Raw genomic sequence first — 18,245 nt, 5'->3', positions numbered from 1 at the left:
ATTTGCATGAATGAGCAGTTGGACAGGTGTACTTAATAAAGTGACCGATGAGTGTACTGTATATAATTAGCCAATCATATACCTCTTTCAAAAGCCTTTTTTAATTTTAGAACTATTAATATGTAAAAAAAAAAAAAAAAAATACTGTCCTTTTTCAATTTTTTAACTTTTCTTTTTTCTGTTTTTCGTTAGTAGTTTCTTTTGCAAGACACTTGAATTCAGCTCAACGTGCAGTTTAAAGGCTTAATTAGGTTAACTAGGCAAGTCATTGAACAGCAATTGATTGTTCTGTAGCTAAAGTCTTACGGACTGTAATAATTTTAACCTCAGCAGATTCATTCATTCATTCAAGCCAAACTAAAATTTATTCATTTATTAATTTTCTTTTCGGCTTACTCCCTTTATTACCCAGGGGTTGCCACAGTGGAATGAACACCAACTTATGACCTTACAGCCGCAACCCAGCACTGGGAAACACCCACACACTCATTTATACACATAAACTATGGCCAGTTGAGCGTATTTAATTCACCTCTTTTCGGTTAGCCATCTGTCTGCTTATAATTTATCTCCTGTTTTCATTCCTGCAGACTAGTTCAGTAAACAGAAAGAAAGAAGAAAAGCCTGCTTGTGTTTAGCGTATTTCCTTATCACGAACACAACAGTAATCTGGTAGTGTTTGTACTGTTTTGGCTTTTTCAGGGTTATTTATTGTGATATCCCAATTGCAAAAGAAAAATAGTGGGAAATGTCTCAAGACTGATGACATTTCTTGCCATTCAGCCTTATATACAAAATGTTTTGTCATCACTAGACATTACGCTAGAGAATCATTCAAATACTGTAAAAGAATGGTGGAGAAAAGTAGTTCCTCATACAGAAGGATTTTTAGACTCTCCGTGTATGATTTTCTTTTTTATGTGCCCTATTTCAGTGGTCGAACTGTTCTATAATTGCAATATCACACAAGTAGCAGTGTGATATGGCTGTATATTGTCATGCAGGCCTCCCACCAGTGCCGATATACAGCCATGTCATACTGCTACTTGTGTGATATTTCTCCATATACTGTAGAGTTGCTTCTAAAGCAGAGATATATGGCTCAAAAAACAAAAAGAATAATTTTGAGAAAAATGTCATTAAAAATATTTAATGGTTTTATAATCTGCTGACATCAACTGATAATGTGAGACAAAACTAACCCCTAAAAGTATATTATGGATGTTTTCTTCACATTTAAAACTGGAGGGAAAACAGTCAAAAACACCTGAATCTCAAAATTGACAAGAGCATGAAGAAATAAAACAAACAATAATTAAATAAGTGTTTTTTGTGTGTTCAGTGTCTTGCCTTAAACCATCATACACAGTGCTTTAAAAGGGCATATGCAGATTTGACTGTTTCAAGGCACTGATAAAGGGCATTTGCATGGAGCAGGACCTCGTCCCATATTTTAGTCTTCGCAACTTCAGATACAGGTTAAGAGGTATAGTATGCCCATCAGTTACGCAAGATAATTGCATACTTCAGGTGACGTCCTTATCTCGGAACTAGAAATGACACTTCATGGTGAACCTGTTGACCCTTTTTTCCAGCTCCTCCAGTGTTTCCCCGGGGCCGTTCATCTGGTTACAGGTTAACGGTATTGGTAATTTGGCTCAAGACTTCATTGTAATGTCTTCTTTTGAATCTAATAAATGTGAAGCATGATAATACAGGCTTTATTGTATGCATATTATGCTGACAGTTCAGAAAAAAAGGTCAGATGATGTAATTTTTATGATTTTTATGGCACAATTTTAAGGGGGTTGTCAGGGCTGCTGTTGTGCTGGCTTGTAAATAATAATAGGGACTCAACAGGGATCTTTTCTTTTATTTCTTAATTTAATTTAATTTTACTTTTGTTTTTAAATTTAATTTATTTCATTCATTAAATATTATTTTTATTATACAGCAGTTTGTAGATTTTTCTCCCTTGAAAAAGAAATAATTAAAAGAAAAAAATGAAGCGTAATAGATCATATTAAGCATATAGTCCATTTTGTAGAGGAGGGAAAAATTTAAAATATAATTTCAAACTAAAGCCAATTTATTGAAAAATAAAAAGGGTTTTTAATGGAACCCCTTAAGGGACATGGGACTATTTTGTATGTGGATCTCAATGCAGTAGCAATAAACAAGTATATGATTCCATCTCTCTGCCAACAATTTTTTTTTTTTCATATTTTTTAATGTTACAATTGGTATATAATGCAATAAAGACTGGTAACATTTTACTGACAAACCTTACAGTCTCTATATACAATTAGCATAATTATCCTACATTCTTTTTAAAGTCATTTTATTCCACTGTAATTTAGCTTTAAATCCCAGGTTGTTCCCACAATTGTCTCATCTACCACCTCTTTTTTTATGAAAGAAAGAAAGAAAGAAAGAAAGAAAGAAAGAAAGAAAGAAAGAAAGAAAGAAAGAAAGAAAGAAAGAATTAACGAAAGAGCAAAGGGACGAAAAAAGAACGAACAAAAGAACGAACACAAATGGACGAAATAAAGAACAAACAAAAGAACAAACAAACAAAAGACTGAACGAAAGAAAGAATGAATAAAAGAACAAATAAAAGAAAGAAAATGTTACAGAATGACAGACTGAGCTTAGTTATAAGTAGTTATTAGCTGTGTCAAAAAATACTAGTTATTTTTGTAGCACTGTGTAGCACACATTGCTCATATTGTCTTTTCCCTGTGTTAAAATTATAGAATTGTATAATATTCATTACCCTGCACTAATTCAAACGATTTATATATATTTGTATTTATATTATATTTAACATTTACAATTATTACATTTATGTTTTTTAAAATGTGGTTTTGTAAGGTGTGCTCTTAGTTTATGCACATTCTGTGTTTGTACGAAATGCCAATCCTGAGATAAATAAGATTAAATATCTAAACAGAATACATCATAAAAAACTAACTTGTTTGACTGGAATTTAAATGGGTAAGTAGCTTGTAGCTTTTCAAGTGTAAAAGTAGCTTTCTCTAACAAATCTCGGAGTACAGAAGAGTCTTGGGAGAAATGATAAACTCAATTCACCAGAAGAGTTAATTACACTCCAATGAAATTGCTCCTGTTTTCGAAAACAAACACAACATTGTTTCATTAATGAGTTATTGAGTCTTTTTTCGATTATTTTTTTTCCTCCCGTCCCCGTTATTTTGAAGCAGCTGTACATTGACAATGATAGCTGCTGAATCCATTATTAATATGTTTATGCTGAAGTTCCTCTGATGACTGTCACAATTTCAAATGGGAAAATTAAGCTATTAGCAGACTCTCTGTATTTTCCATATTAACGTGCATTGCAAATTTAACAACACAGTGCCATTTGTATAATTGGAATAGTGAGCTGAATTAGTAATTTATTTAAATTGCCCTTTCATGATGTACTCTTTTAGGTAATGCTTGCCTGGAGCACACCAATCTCTCAGTATGTTAATGAGTTACACAAGGAACATGTTAAATATGTACACTCCTCATTTGCATACAAATTCAATTAACCTAGTTGAAGAGGGGAAAAAAAGAGAAACAAATCTTTTGATTGATGTTTTTTTGTGTGTGGTGGGATACCCAAGATGTGCACTGACTGAGGGCGGTAGATCTCAACAGACATATTGTTTTGCTTTGAATGTCTTCCATAATGTCCAAAACCAAAACTCTTGATCTTGTATGTCTCAAGAGTGAAATTTCTAATGTGATCTCAAGGCAATTCATAACTTTTTGATTTAGTGGCTAATTTGTACACTCTCATTTGTAGAATCTATAATTTGCCCTTCCCCCAGTGATAGACAGGATTGTGGTGGGGTTTCGGTGCCTTGTCTCTTTTTAAAAATTGTACATTTTTATACAAATTACAAATTCATAGCCATTTTCTGACAGTATGTAAAACAGTTATGTTTCCCCATGAAAGTTCAGGTTAATCACAACCTCATTTAGATCCTAATGTCTGAAATTGGCAGCATCAATGGACAATACAAATATTTATGTATAAAGTATACAACATATGAGCAAAACTGGAGTCAATTAGAAATCGTGATTTCCTGATAAACAGGTGCCAAGTGTCAAAAATAAAAAAAAATTACTTGTCAATGTTACCTAAAAAAAACCTCAAAGGTACATTATGTTGCCTAACAGCGGTAATATGTGTCAAACTGTAGTCCTCTGCTTGCCACTCGTATGGGTGGAGTAATATACAAGAGTGAAAAGGCTGTTGAGTTCTGATATTGCAGAATATTGCACAGCTATCAGCCAATCATTTTCGAAAACCAGACAAAACTATTGTATATGTGTGTGTGTGTGTGTGTGTGTGTGTGTGTATGTGTGTGTATATATATATATATATATATATATATATATATATATATATATATATATATATATATATATATATATATATATATATATATATACACACACAACAGTTCTTTCTGTTTTTGAATCTGATTGGCTGATAGCTGTGTGATAGTTTGTTTGCCAAAAACATCACACAAAAAAAGCCTCTTCCCCTTCACCTTTGTGGATTATTCCACCCACATACAGTCAGCATCAAGCAGAGAGACAATCTAGTTTGACAAATATTACTGCTGTTAGACAACATAATGTACCTTAGTGTTTTTTTTTTTTTAAGTTGAGAATGTAGTTGTTTAGATTGTAACTACTCAGTTTATAAGAATAATGCCTATTTTAAAATATTTACAATTTCTGAGAGAGCTCATCGGCGGTCATTAGCCTGCCATAGATTAGACCAAAGACGGTTGACGTTTTCTAACCACAAGATGGTGACAGAACCGCATAAGAAGCCCTTACACTGAGACGATCTGATTTCTAACTACAGCTGATCAAATCCTTATTAAACTGGTAAGTACACCTGCCAACACTCCCATTTTTCCTGGGAGTATCCTGTATTTCAGACCAATCTCCCGCAACCATCCCGTTTTTTATGTCTTCCGGAATACTTCCGTAATTTTCGTTGTGTTGGCAAAAAGAAAGAAGCAAAGTCCGCATGTGTTTAGCATTTTTCCTTATCGCAAACACAACAGCAGTCTGGCAGTGATTGCATTGCTTTTTTCAGGGTTAATTATTGTAATATCCTGATTGCAACAGAGAAATACTGTAAAATCAGCTGTTTTGTCATCACTTTAGACACAAACGCTATAGAGAGTCATTCAAACACTTGCTCTAAAGTGACGTTGGGGAATTAGTAACGGCTTCTGCTGTTTTGACATCAGCTGCAGATGTGAATGAATGGTGTAAGAAAGTCATTCATAAAAAAAGGATTTTTAGAAGCTCCGTGTTTGATTTTTTTTATTTATATACACAATTGTGCTGTCAAACTGTTATATAAACGCAATATCACACAAGTGGCAATGTGTTTATCAGCCCTGGTGGGAGGCGTGCTTTGGCACAAGGCCGCAAATATAATACTGGTTGCAAATATAATACTGGTTGCAAATATAATACTGATCAAAAATACACATACACCTTACACATAGGCAAGTCTAAAAAGTGAGTCTTCAGGGATACTTTAAATACTTTAAAAGTGCAGCCACTTAAGACCACTTTCCACCAGAACTGTAATATCACTGCTTATTATTGCTTAAAATGAGCATACAGGAAAAGGAGTTACATAGTGACTTTGAACTCTGCTCTTAGATGTTGTCTTTTATGCAGATTTGAGTTTTCTGCGAGGTTATAATATTGAAACAATTTGATGATGGACTTTGGCTGAAGCATTTTAGTATGACCAAAACAGCATTTGAGATTTGGTCAGTCTGCTGGTTTGTCAATTAATGCCGTCCCATCGTGCCCCATTTTTGACATGAAGGCAGATTGCCAAAGCGCTGTACATCAGCTTCATGTGCGCCTATTAAAACAAAATCACATGATTTTTTAAGCACATGCTGGGATTTATTTGGTAAAAGTGTGCCCATCACAATTTATGCCCATTTTTTTCTTATTGGATAAAAATATAATCTAATATCCAGTATTATTCTGAATATTTTACTTTTTTTTCAAAATATATGTGCATCTTGATGTTCAATTAAACATTTTTTTTATGCGATAGTTCAAAACGGCATAAAATAGGTGGATGGAAACATAGCTAATGTCAGTGCGTCTAATCTGCAATTTAATGACTTGCTTCAAGCGCATATTCTAATTAAGGATAAGCGTAATTGGGACATACAAACCTGTGCATATCAATGAAGGCGTTGCGGGTGAAGTACAGCGGAACGCCATGTCTGAATGGTAGCACGGCAGCAGGCTTGAATATATGAGAGCTGGACTCTCCCAACATTTACATATTAGACAATTAACCAAATTGATTTCTGCCGCCTGCGATGGGAGGTGATGGCAGAAGCCGCTCTTTCTCCTTTGGGGGTTTGGACACTCTGGCTCTCCATCAAAGATGTCACAAAGAACGCCGGAGCTTCATTAGCATCCTTCTAATTAGATGGTCACATGCACACGCTAATTAACATATATACTATCTTTTGTTGACACCCTGAAAAGTTATGAATTTTCCATGTAATATCACCTTCATTTGTGAGAGTGAGCCATTAACATGGGTTTAATTGGCTTCAAATGTCTTCACACACTCACACATGAGCTGATGCAAGGCCTGTTGATGAGTTCAGCTGTTTTGATCTGAAACAAAATGACACATTTTGCACATGAATGAACATCTTATAAGAATAAAGGCCTTTCGTTTTGCTGCGTCCTCTAGATTTTGTTTGATATCCATATGCAAATTGCCCCCATTTAAAGGATGTAAGCAAGAACTTATTCAACACAAAAGAAATAAGAGCATCATACACTGTATAAACATTTTAGTAACTACATTGGTTCCAGAGACTTTGGTTTGTTAGTCTTGTCAACATGAAACATTCTGTATGGTTAACTGGGTTTAAGCGCAGCAAGCAGGTCGCTGGTTCCAGTCTTGGCTGGGTCAGTTGGCATTTCTGTGAGGAGTTTGCATGTTCTCCCCATGTTCCTGTTAGTTTTCTCCGGGTGGTCCTGTCCAAAGACATGCACTATAGGAGAATTAGGTAAGCTAAAATGATTGTAGTGGATGTGTGTAAAAGGAGTGTATGGGTTTTTCCCAGTGATGGGTTATGGCTGGAAGGGCATTACTGTGTAAAACATATTCTGGATAACTTAGTGGTTCATTCCGCTGTGGCGACCCCTAATCAATAAAGGGACTAAGCTGAAAAGAAAATGAATGAATGAATGACTAGGTTAAAAAAATAATCTGTTCACACTTTTATTAAATGCATTATAGAAATGGGAAAACACATTTATTTGGTTGTTTCTTTTGAGAGTGGAAAAATGAATATCTGGTGATTGGAGCCAAAATATGAACACTGCAGCATGTTTTAAAATAGCATACAACCTACACTAATCCTACTTAAATTTAATCAAAAATCTTAAAAAGGGAAAATATAATAATAATAATAATAACAATAACAATAATAATAATAATAATAATAATGTAAAATAACAATAAAGTATAATAATACTTTTAAAAATAGAACTGTAATTTTAGCTTGAATCTTTGAGTTCTTGTACACTTTTTGAACACCAATCACACACTCTCAGAAATAAAGGGAACAAAGCCTGTCACTGCGGCTGTGCCTTTTCAAAAGGTGCACTTTGTACTTATCAGGTCCACATTTCTACCTTGAAGGTACAAATTAGTTCCTAAAAAGTACAAATGTATACCTCATGGTACTTTAAAAGTACCTAAAGTATCCTTAATGTACTAAAGTGGACCTGTTACAAAAATATCCCCAGTGACAGGTTTTGTATTTTTATTTTTGAGAGTGTACCTGTCATGTTTGATACATTTGAAAAGCTAAATCAGACCTGAACATGTGGAGCTGGTTATGTGTGTGACATCAAAAAGTGTCCATTTAAAAATCATGCACTATTTGATACATGTTTTGTGGTCATGCCTAGACCCACACGGAAGCTGTGCTCGCAGAAATCCACATATTTTTAGCCCATCATTGAGTCTATGTATTTACTTGTGTAAATGTGTGTAAATTGATATTTATTAAAATAAATTTCACTAATATTATTGTGATTATAATAATAGTAATATGAAAATGTTCATATGCTTTATTTGTAATAGTTTTTAAAGTAATATTTTCTGTCTTTTAGTAGATATATTATAAGAGAGACTTGCTTTGTTTAACAAATAAGTGGATGTAATTGTATTTGCATTGTAAACATGAAATAAGAGTTACAAAGGTTTCTTTTTATTTCATATATTACGTTTTAGTATTGATACTCCTTAAATCAGTTTTGCATAAATCCTCAGAATGTTTTTTTTACAAAATTCTCAGCAGAAAATAGCAAAACATGTGAGCAGATACTGTCTGGCCATAGTCATGATATACAGCACCATTATTCAAGAAACTGTGCCATATGTCTTATCGACTGACAACCCATTGTTAGTTTGTTTGAAAAGGAATAAAACTTGTTCTTCTTCCTCTATTGGTCATTTCAATATGAAACAGCATTGGACTGTATGTTTTATTTCCTTTTATTTTGATTTTGACACTAAGATTGTTGGTGATTTTTTTATTTATTTATTTATTTTGTTGCAATGATCCTGTAGTGCTATTAAAGGGGTCTTTGATATTTGAAGAAATGCATTTGTTAAATTTAAGTCATATTCCATTCAAATTGTACTCTCCCTGACACATTCATATATGTTCTTGAAAGAAGCAGCAATGTCTAATTTGTGAACAAACCATTCTTTCGAGACTGATTTTTTCAATTAATAATTTGATCAGGTTCCGCATAACTGGTTTAAATGGTTTAATCATGAATTGCATTCACTGACTGAGTTCAATTCACACACATAAATTGGCCACCAGTTAACAGCCAATTAGGTTGAAGATTCTCATTGAATTAACAATTTTGGTCTGAAGTACAATATGTACATAAACATATTTATTTTATTTCATTTTATTTTAATAATTGTAAATTAAATTAAAGGAACAAATTAAATAAACATTTTAACTTGATAAATTAATTTATTTAATACTTTTTCTTTTACATTCTTTTTTTTTTAACACTTTTTAAAGCTTGAAACCAATATTGTTTTTAATTCGAATGGTTCAGTTTTTAAACAAATTTAGGATAAGAAAATAATTACAGCTTGTTTGTGTTACATTTTCCTTTTTTATTTTATTTTTATTTAAAATCAATTAAATGTTTTTGTTTAATTATATTTTTATACATTTATTTTTTACATTTATTTTATTTTATAATTTTTAAGAACTTGAAACCTCTATTCTTTGTCATTCTAATAGTTCATATACAGTTTTTGAACAAATGGAGAATGAGAAATTAATTACAGCTGGTTTTGTGGAGTTAATTATAGGCTTATTATTGTTACTATTCAATTTAATTAAATATATTTTTTAATTAAATATATTGTTTACATTTTATTTTTTTACATTGATTTTATTTTATTTAACACTTTTCATTCATTCATGCATTTTCCTTTGGCTTAGTCCATCATTTATCAGGTGTTGCCACTGCGAAATAAACCACCAACTATACATTTAAAAAAAAAATATTTACAGAATAGTTACAGCATCTACAAATGTGTTATGATGCATGCATGTGTGTGTGCGTGTGCGTGTGCTTGCGCGCATGTGCATTGCATGTGCAAACTGAGCCTTCTTAGAACACGGATTCTAAATTACTAATAGTGAAGTCTGATAACGCTGTATATCTGCAATCCTCTCACATATGGGAAACCAGTCTCACTCTTCTTTCTGAATTCACAAATGGAGAATCGGGCTGTGGTCCAGTGCTGGAGAGTCATGGGATAAAGTATAGTGGGTGGGTGTGTGAAATCAGTTCTCAAGGGCTGCGAGCAGGCACCACAGATTTTCTGAGAAAGCCAGAGACGCTCAAGAAAAGTGGAGTTATCCTTGGCACAGTCCGATGGTCTGTTTGACATCCTCCTCTCCCTTATATGAGAATGATGGGGGTGTTTTCTCGGGGTAATGAGGAATAAGATTCATGGAGCCGAGTTGACTTTTAAGCATATATTACAGCTCACAAGCTCGCATAATTCAATAAAGCGATTTATTAATGTAGGAGTTCTCGGTTGCCTATATTTCGGCTTGTTTGTTTAATAAGTCTTGGCTTGACTTCAGGACTCTGTGATCTTCAAAGCTGTCTGAAAATGAAATGGGAGAGAAAGTAGAACCTTCCATGGTTAAACTAAAACAGAAGTTGTCAAACAATGAGCTCTTTCCATTTTTTTTTTTTTGTATTATTCAGTAAGACAATGTGAAAGGCATTGCCATAATGTGCTGCTTCACAGCGTGAAACAATATTCCTAAAAATAAAAAAAGAAACACGTGTTTAATTTAATTTAATTTCATTTAATTTTCAAAATTACCTTATGTTTATTTAAATTTTTAATTTAATTTTATTTCTTTAATTTTTTTATTTATTTTATTTGTATTTTTAATTTAGTTTTATTATTTAATTTAATTTCATATGTTTTGTTATAATTTTAAAATTTTTGTTTAATAAAAGTTTTTATTAAAATTGTTTTGTTTTTGTTTTATTTTATTTTATTTTATTTTTTCATTTCTTTATTTTATTTTTTATTTATTTTATTATTATTTTTTTGTTTGTTTGTTTAATTTTCCATTTTTTTATTTATTTTTTTCCCAGCCTTATTCGTTTTAATTCTATAGTTTGCAAAAAATAATACTGAACAACCGAAAAAAAAAAATTAAATTAAATTAAAAAAAAAAAAGTATATATATATATATATATATATATATATATATATATATATATATATATATATATATATATATATATATATATATATATATATATACATATATGGGAAAAAAATACAGCATCTACAATTTGTGCGTGTGTGTGTTTGCATGCATGTTTGTTAGATCACTAATACTAGAATGAATGAATGGATCCCAGTTAGTTAAACTAAAACAGAATTTGTCAGACAATGAGCTCTCTGCATTTTTTTTATTCAGTCAGCATGAAAGGCATTGCCATAATGTGCTGCTTAACAAAATGCAACAATACCCTAAAAAAAGAAGAAAGTAGGAAACAAGTGTGTTTAGCACCTCCTTATGCTGAGAGGCCACCAACCAAGACCAAACTGATGAGAAGCATTAGGCAACGATTGTTTTCATTTACAGAAGTGCACTTCCTCTATAAACCATTAACAGAGCTCAGTGTAAAATAGCACAGTTTTAGCTCCCAAAGCTCCCTCTTCCACATGTTAATCACATCTTGTCCAAATATCCGGGTTTTCCCAGGAAGTATGCTTGTAATGTAATCTGTTTAAGCACAATCCTGTCTTGCTTATTTTCACTGGGTAAATCACATTGTGTGGTTCAGTTCAAGACCTTGTTGCTTTAAAGCTTGTTCGCTTAATATGCAATTAGAATATAAAGGTGTATGTTTAAAGCGAAAAAAAAAAAGGATTTTAACAATGTTAATGACTCATCCTGCTTTTGTGGGTGTGTCTATGTTTGTCCAATCAAAACTGATTGCTTGCTGTTTGGTGGAGAGATTTTTATTCAGGGAGGAACAGCTACTACCCAATAGCAAATAGCAAACCATGATTGTTATGCAAGGTAAAGAATATTGTCAATTAAAAAAGGTAAATAAAAAAAAAAAAGATATAGGGTAACAGAAAAGTGAAGTTTATTTATAAACTAATTGCGATAGGATCACGTGCTTGGCCATGGCTGGTCCCGCATTAAGGCTGATTTATACTTCTGCTTAAGCACACTCGTATAGTCCGGCGCAGCCTTCACAAAGTCGCATACCCCTTGCCATGGCTGACGTGTCTGATTAATCCAGGATAGGATGGCACATTGGCTCAGGAATAGCGCTGTTGCCTCACAGAGAGAAGGTGACTGGTTCGAGTCCCGGCTGGGCCAGTTGGCGTTTCTGTATGGAGTTTAAATGTTCTTCCCGTGCTCTTGTGGGTTTCCTCAAGGTGCTCCGGTTTCCTCCCACAGTCCAAAGACATGCAGTATAAGTGAATTGAATAAACTAAATTTGCACAGTATGAGTGTTTTAGTACTGGGCATTCACTGTATAAACACATGCTGGTATAGTTGGTGGTTCATTCCACTGTGGCAACCCCTAATAATCTAGGATTAGGTGAACGAACAAATTCAGGGGGTTTCTGGAGACCTACCTGAGCTCAGACTTCCCTCTCTCCCCCAAATGGGAGGGAGCCCTGGGCTCAGGGATCTTCTAAGTTCAGGGCTCTTTCCTGGGACAACATGCCAAACATGCTTTATTATCAATCATCAGCTAAGTGTGAACTCTTGAAATATTATCATCATACAAATTACTATTGTACATCGTACAAATTACTTACGAAACATTTGTGGTGTTTCGAGATATTTGCATTAACAATCAGTTTGTGTTAGTGTGTTTGTGTGTTTACTCTCAAAACCTTTGGAAGAGTTTGTTCATTAGTGTCCTCCAATAAGCTTTGTGCTTGCTAGAAGAACAAAATTTGCAAATCCCAATTGTGTTAAGCTAAAACAGTTTTTATTCCCCAAGATATTTAATTTTTTCAATAAAAAACATGTGATCCTTCAAGAAACTTACAGTATGCATTTGCTTGAATACCTTGTGTGTTTGCTTTCAAATGATTTGTTCATTTATAAAACTGTTGTTGAATGTTATGTTTGCTAGTAATACATCTGCATTTGCCAACTAAAAAAAAAATTGTGTTCCTTCTGAAACATTGTTGTGTTTTTGATTGATTTTATTTTATTTTTATTTATTTTTTTGGGGGGTTGTGTGAGAGAAAACTTTTTGGGATGGAAATTGAATATGAATACAATTAGTTTTTGAACACTGCATAATTTATCAGGGAGCAATATTTTAGCGAGGAAAACTAAATGTTGGCACGAAAAGCAAAAGTATTGAAATGCTTCTATCAAATTTTTCTTCACTGTGTGCTATTGGAAACATTTGCAGAACTGTGCTCAGAAATATCAACATTTTCATTCATCTCATTTAGTGAACTATGCTAGTTAGTTAAAAAATAATTACTTTGAGGGAATCTGTGTTGTGGTCATTTGTTTAAAGTCCTGTACTTTTTTTATTTATATAATGGCAATTTGCAAAAATAATATCCCAAGTGCTAACCAAACATATGGTCCCACCCAAATTCATAACACAGCTGAGGATAGTGAAGCACCTCTAAATGATCTGATTGGTTTACACACACAGGCCTCCACTGATCTGGCCTGCAGACCTGTTATTTTATGCATGGCATTTTAAAAAGCAAACATTTACAGCAGTCAAACATCCCATGTCTGAGTGATGACATGCATAGTTGGACATTGCACTGACATTCCTCTAAATTAACCCTTTCCTTTTCCTCACTTCCCCAAATTCAGAGGTCTTCGATCTGTTCTTCACAACCTTGCTATGTTTTTTTTTTATTTTTTATTCACTATCCTTTTCCATTTCCGTCCTGCCTCCTCTTTACTTTCTGTTGGGCCATGAGCAAGCACTCAGGTCTGGTTTGAATTAGGATTACATCTGCATGTGGATGCTTGTACTGCACTTTGAAATATAGTTTATACTGTGCATTACATGCAAAGCCCATGAACCCGATGCCTATAGATCAAGTCAAATGGGGAAATTTCTGGCCAGCATAATCAAACACATAGGAATCAAGACGCGAAGAGGATCCATACAACCTGACCTTCTGAAAATTTTATCATGCACATCTTTTTCTGTGTCAAGTCAGCGAGCTTTCTTCCTGACTAATTCCCTATTCTGAAACTCTACCATCTTGTTGCATCAGTGAATCAATCTCTCGTTTTTTACTCTGTGGCGAGGCCAGAAATGTTCAGATGAGTGGACCTTGGTGGAAAAGTGTAAACCTTGGTGTCTGCTCTCAAACAAATGTACAATACAAAAACATGAATGCAAATTGCAGCCGTTAAACCTGCATTATCAGTTTTGCCTGAAAGAGAGAAATGATAGAAAAAAAAATGTCTTTGAATAGAGATTGTAGTGTTTGGTTTAGATTTGTGTAGACTTTTTCACTCCCACATACTGGCTGTAATGTGTTTGTTGCACACTGGTTCATTACACCCTTATTGTGGCCCATTATTTGTACAGGAAGTCAGTGAGGCTGAGACTAAAGTCTGCTAACTGAGTTTCACCCCAGCCTGTAGTGCACAATTAAAGACTTAAAGGAACAGTTCAGCCAGAATTGAGCATTCAGTACGCATTTAGTCACCCTAAGGTTGCTCCAAATTGTTGTTTTATTCTATTGAATACTAACTTTCCATACAAAAGCTCTTTCCAGACACTGTTTATAGTCTGTCAGTCTTTAACAAGGTCAAACCACATCTGTTGTTGAACTGGCAGTATTTTGGAATTATTGTTCACAGAAATATATTGTCGCATGACATCTTGAGGTTAAGCTGGATAATGTTTTGATCTAGAAATGTATTCAGTAATGTATTCATCGTTTACAGCATATACGCAAAAAACATATATACGTCTGCATATGTTAAATGTTGTTTTAGTGTCATTAAGATACCCTAATTTTTCCTGTGTGTGGGTGTGTGTGCGTGCGTTTGCACCATAATTTCTAGTTTTTTTTTGTGTATAGTTTTTAGTAATTCATTTATTTTTTTTGTAAGTTTTACTGACAAAAAATGCATTTTATTTATCACGTGTTTTTGTTTTACATATATTTATGATATGTATGTATTAGATTAACAAAGGATTACTGTTTTAGATTTATTTCATATTTAGTTTAGTTTTTAGGGATGTAACGATTCACCATGAGCTGTTTGAAAATAAATTTGAATATGTGACGATTTCGGTAGAAATGCTGAACAAATTGCAATGCATTTGTTTAACAGAGGGGGGCGCTGTGTTTACAGGCCTAAACTTGCTTTACCTACACATCAACGGTGAGCAAGTGGTGGGCGGCAGATTAAAATGACAGCGATGAAATATGCCAGACCAAACATGAACTGTGTGTAAATACTGCAAAATTATATTTACTTACATTAACAGAACAACGCATATGATGCACTTAAACCATTAGCACAGTGAAAATAATAACTTGCTTAATATTATACAGGAAATCCAAGGTCGTGGTCGATAATACAAGCAGATGGTGAAAAGGCGGGCAGCAAGCAATGTAAAAAAACAAAACATATCAAGGTTCAAACATGGAAGGCAAGGCAAAGAACATGCGTTGTAATGTTCACAAGCAGTATAACAAGACTCAGCAATGAGAGTCTCAAAGTGAGCTGCATATAAGTGTAGTGTAATCAGTTTATGAGCAGCATCAGCTGTGTGAGTCGAATCAATGGAGACTTGGAGCAGGTGTGTGTGTGTGTTGCATGACTGCATCTTGTAGTTCATATACTAACAGACCTGTAGTTCTGTGCCATCTGCAAGAATTAGATCGCTGGTGATTGTGACACCGACTCTTACACAAGTATTAAATATTAATCATTCACCTTCATAATCATGTTCAACTCTTATCTCTATCCTAATATATAATTAAAAATTTTTTAGTCTTTTTTTTTGGTTTGTTTTTTTGTTATGCCAGTCCAGTGGAGCAAAGGCCCACTGGTTTAGAAAAGGCTTACCTCTCCACACCAGCCATCCCAGTCCCCAATGAAAGTTTTTCATCAGCAGGGGACATTGTTTATGTGCAAAGACATAAGCTTGATATTTCTTTTTAAAAATGTAAAATCCCAGCACAGTCACAGTTTTAGTTTGTTTATATTAACGAGTCTTCTTTAGTTTGTATTCTTATTTATGCATGTATTTATTTTTGCAATCTTAAAATAGCAATTTAGTTGACAGAAATTTTTTTGTACTGCAAAAATATGCAGCATTAAAAAAAAGTAAGGCTCTTCATCTTATAAATAATTTTGTTAAAAAATCATGACTAAATCGTGAATCGTGAGATTAGTATTGTGAATTGTATCAGATGGTGAGTCCAGTGAATCGTTACATCCCTAGATTTTTGTTTATATTATTCTTCAAACCAGAATAACAATTTGTTTATGGAGATTTTTTTATAATATCAAAAAACAATGTGCATGAAATATCTGAATATAAAATCTTGAGTTCTCTTGTGAACTGTGGGTGCTAGGTTTCACTAAATTAAAATTTAAGATAATAAAACTGCATCACTTTAAAACACTTAGTGTTTTAAAAATATAAGGTAGCATTCTAATTTATGTCCCAATTCCGACAACTAACTACTGACTTATTACCTGATGCTCACTTTTAAGATATTGGCTGTTTATTAGTACTTATAAGGTATGATCCTATTCTACATCCAATACCTAAACCTAACTAATACCTTGCTAACTTTAAATAAGCATCAAATTAGTACTTTATGGATATAAAATCTTACTTGGTGGTTTATTAATAGCAGGGATTGTATCTTAAAATAAAGTGTGACCTACTATAATCAATAAAACAGTGCACAAACAGATTCTTCATGTTTCTAGAATGTGGATCTGAATCAAAAATTGGAGCAATTTTCGTCTTTGAGTGCACTGTCTCTTTAAATGCCTTCATCCTATGGGGTAAATATGTTTTCTGAAGTGGAAAGCATGACTATATTGTTTACACAGGCGTTTGATGGCAAAGAACAACAAATACAAAAGTAGGAAGAATGTTCTTCTTGATTAGTCACCATAACATCATTTAAAAGAGGAAGTGTTATTGCTGTTCACAGAGAAACATGCGAGGACTCGTCCAAACCGCAAGAGCCTTTAAAATTTTAAACATGATTTTTAAACCCACTTTTAATATTTCACCCACTCTGACACTTAAACACGCATTGTTACTTACCGAATGTACATTAAGGTTCGCTGGTGTGGTTGGTTATGTTTTGTTATGCTAATAAATGGGCTCATTCGTTCTGTTTATAACCTTTACATCCTCTGAGATGACTAATATTTTCCTCTCTCAACTGTGGAGGGCTTTTAACTAGTTTTCCAAAGGCTTTTAACACATTAGGGCTACACATTTTCCCTTATATTGAGCTCATTTGCATACTTAATTAGTCTGTTTTATTAAATGCTGTTCCACAAAGGAATATCAGTTTAAAAATCCCACACAAACATTGGCGTCGGAAGCCTGCATATGAAAACACATTAAAAACGAGACGCTCCTCTTGAGAACAGTGGCTGGAACCAAGCCTTGCCCCTTCACTTCATTTTGGCTCGATTAAGCGTGCAAATGTAACGTCCGCTTTTAAACATGTTAAAGAGTGAAATTACCCATCAGCCCCATGGCTAAGTGATGCTGACATCCTCATAATTATGTCCACGACATAGAAAATTAATCAGATGCACATCTGCGAAGACATATTTAAACATCTGTCAGTCACTTTGGCAACACATGATGGACAATTGCTGTTATCGCTCTCCATCAGGCACTTGTTTTTCTGCTTGAATATTTAATCACTTGCCGTTTATGAAATATATATTGCTACAGCTGTAATTACTGTATGCTTGGAAATGATACACAGCTATGGAAACATTGATTTATGTCACTTGGAAACTGGAATCTTGATTTTAAAACAATATTTTTTATCTTTTTCTACAAATTACAAAAGGCATTTCTTCTCATTTTAAAATAGTAATGTTATTTAGGGTAGAAAATGACTAAAAGACATTAAGACATGCTTATATTAAGTGTTAGAAAACACAATATCAGTGTGATAACCTCTAAAGAATTAAAACTAATTTTCACATTTTTTTTTACATTTTCAGAATATATATATATATATTTTTTTTTATTTGAAATCTTGGAATGTTAACAGACCTTTATTGAATAAAACAAAAATAAGCATTTAACTCAATCACTTACGCCAAAACATCCACACAGTAAAAACAATCCCGTAAAATTTATGGTAAAAAACTGGCAGCTATGGTTGCCAGAAATTCACCATAAAAATACCATATAATGTTTTTCAATTTTACGGTAGCAATAACCATAAAATTTTCAGGGAAAAACTGTAAGCTGTGGTTGACAGAAATATACCGTTAAAAATATGGTAGGAATGTTTTTTTCAGTTTACGGTATAATTGAGGGAATTATAAAATTACTGTTCTAAAAATGGCAGCTGTGGTTGCCAGAAA

Source organism: Danio rerio, chromosome 19, assembly GCF_049306965.1.
Source record: "Danio rerio strain Tuebingen ecotype United States chromosome 19, GRCz12tu, whole genome shotgun sequence".
In the NCBI taxonomy this organism is placed as follows: Eukaryota; Metazoa; Chordata; class Actinopteri; order Cypriniformes; family Danionidae; genus Danio; species Danio rerio.
The sequence above is the reverse complement of the archived record's forward strand: the minus strand, read 5'-3'. Positions refer to the sequence as shown.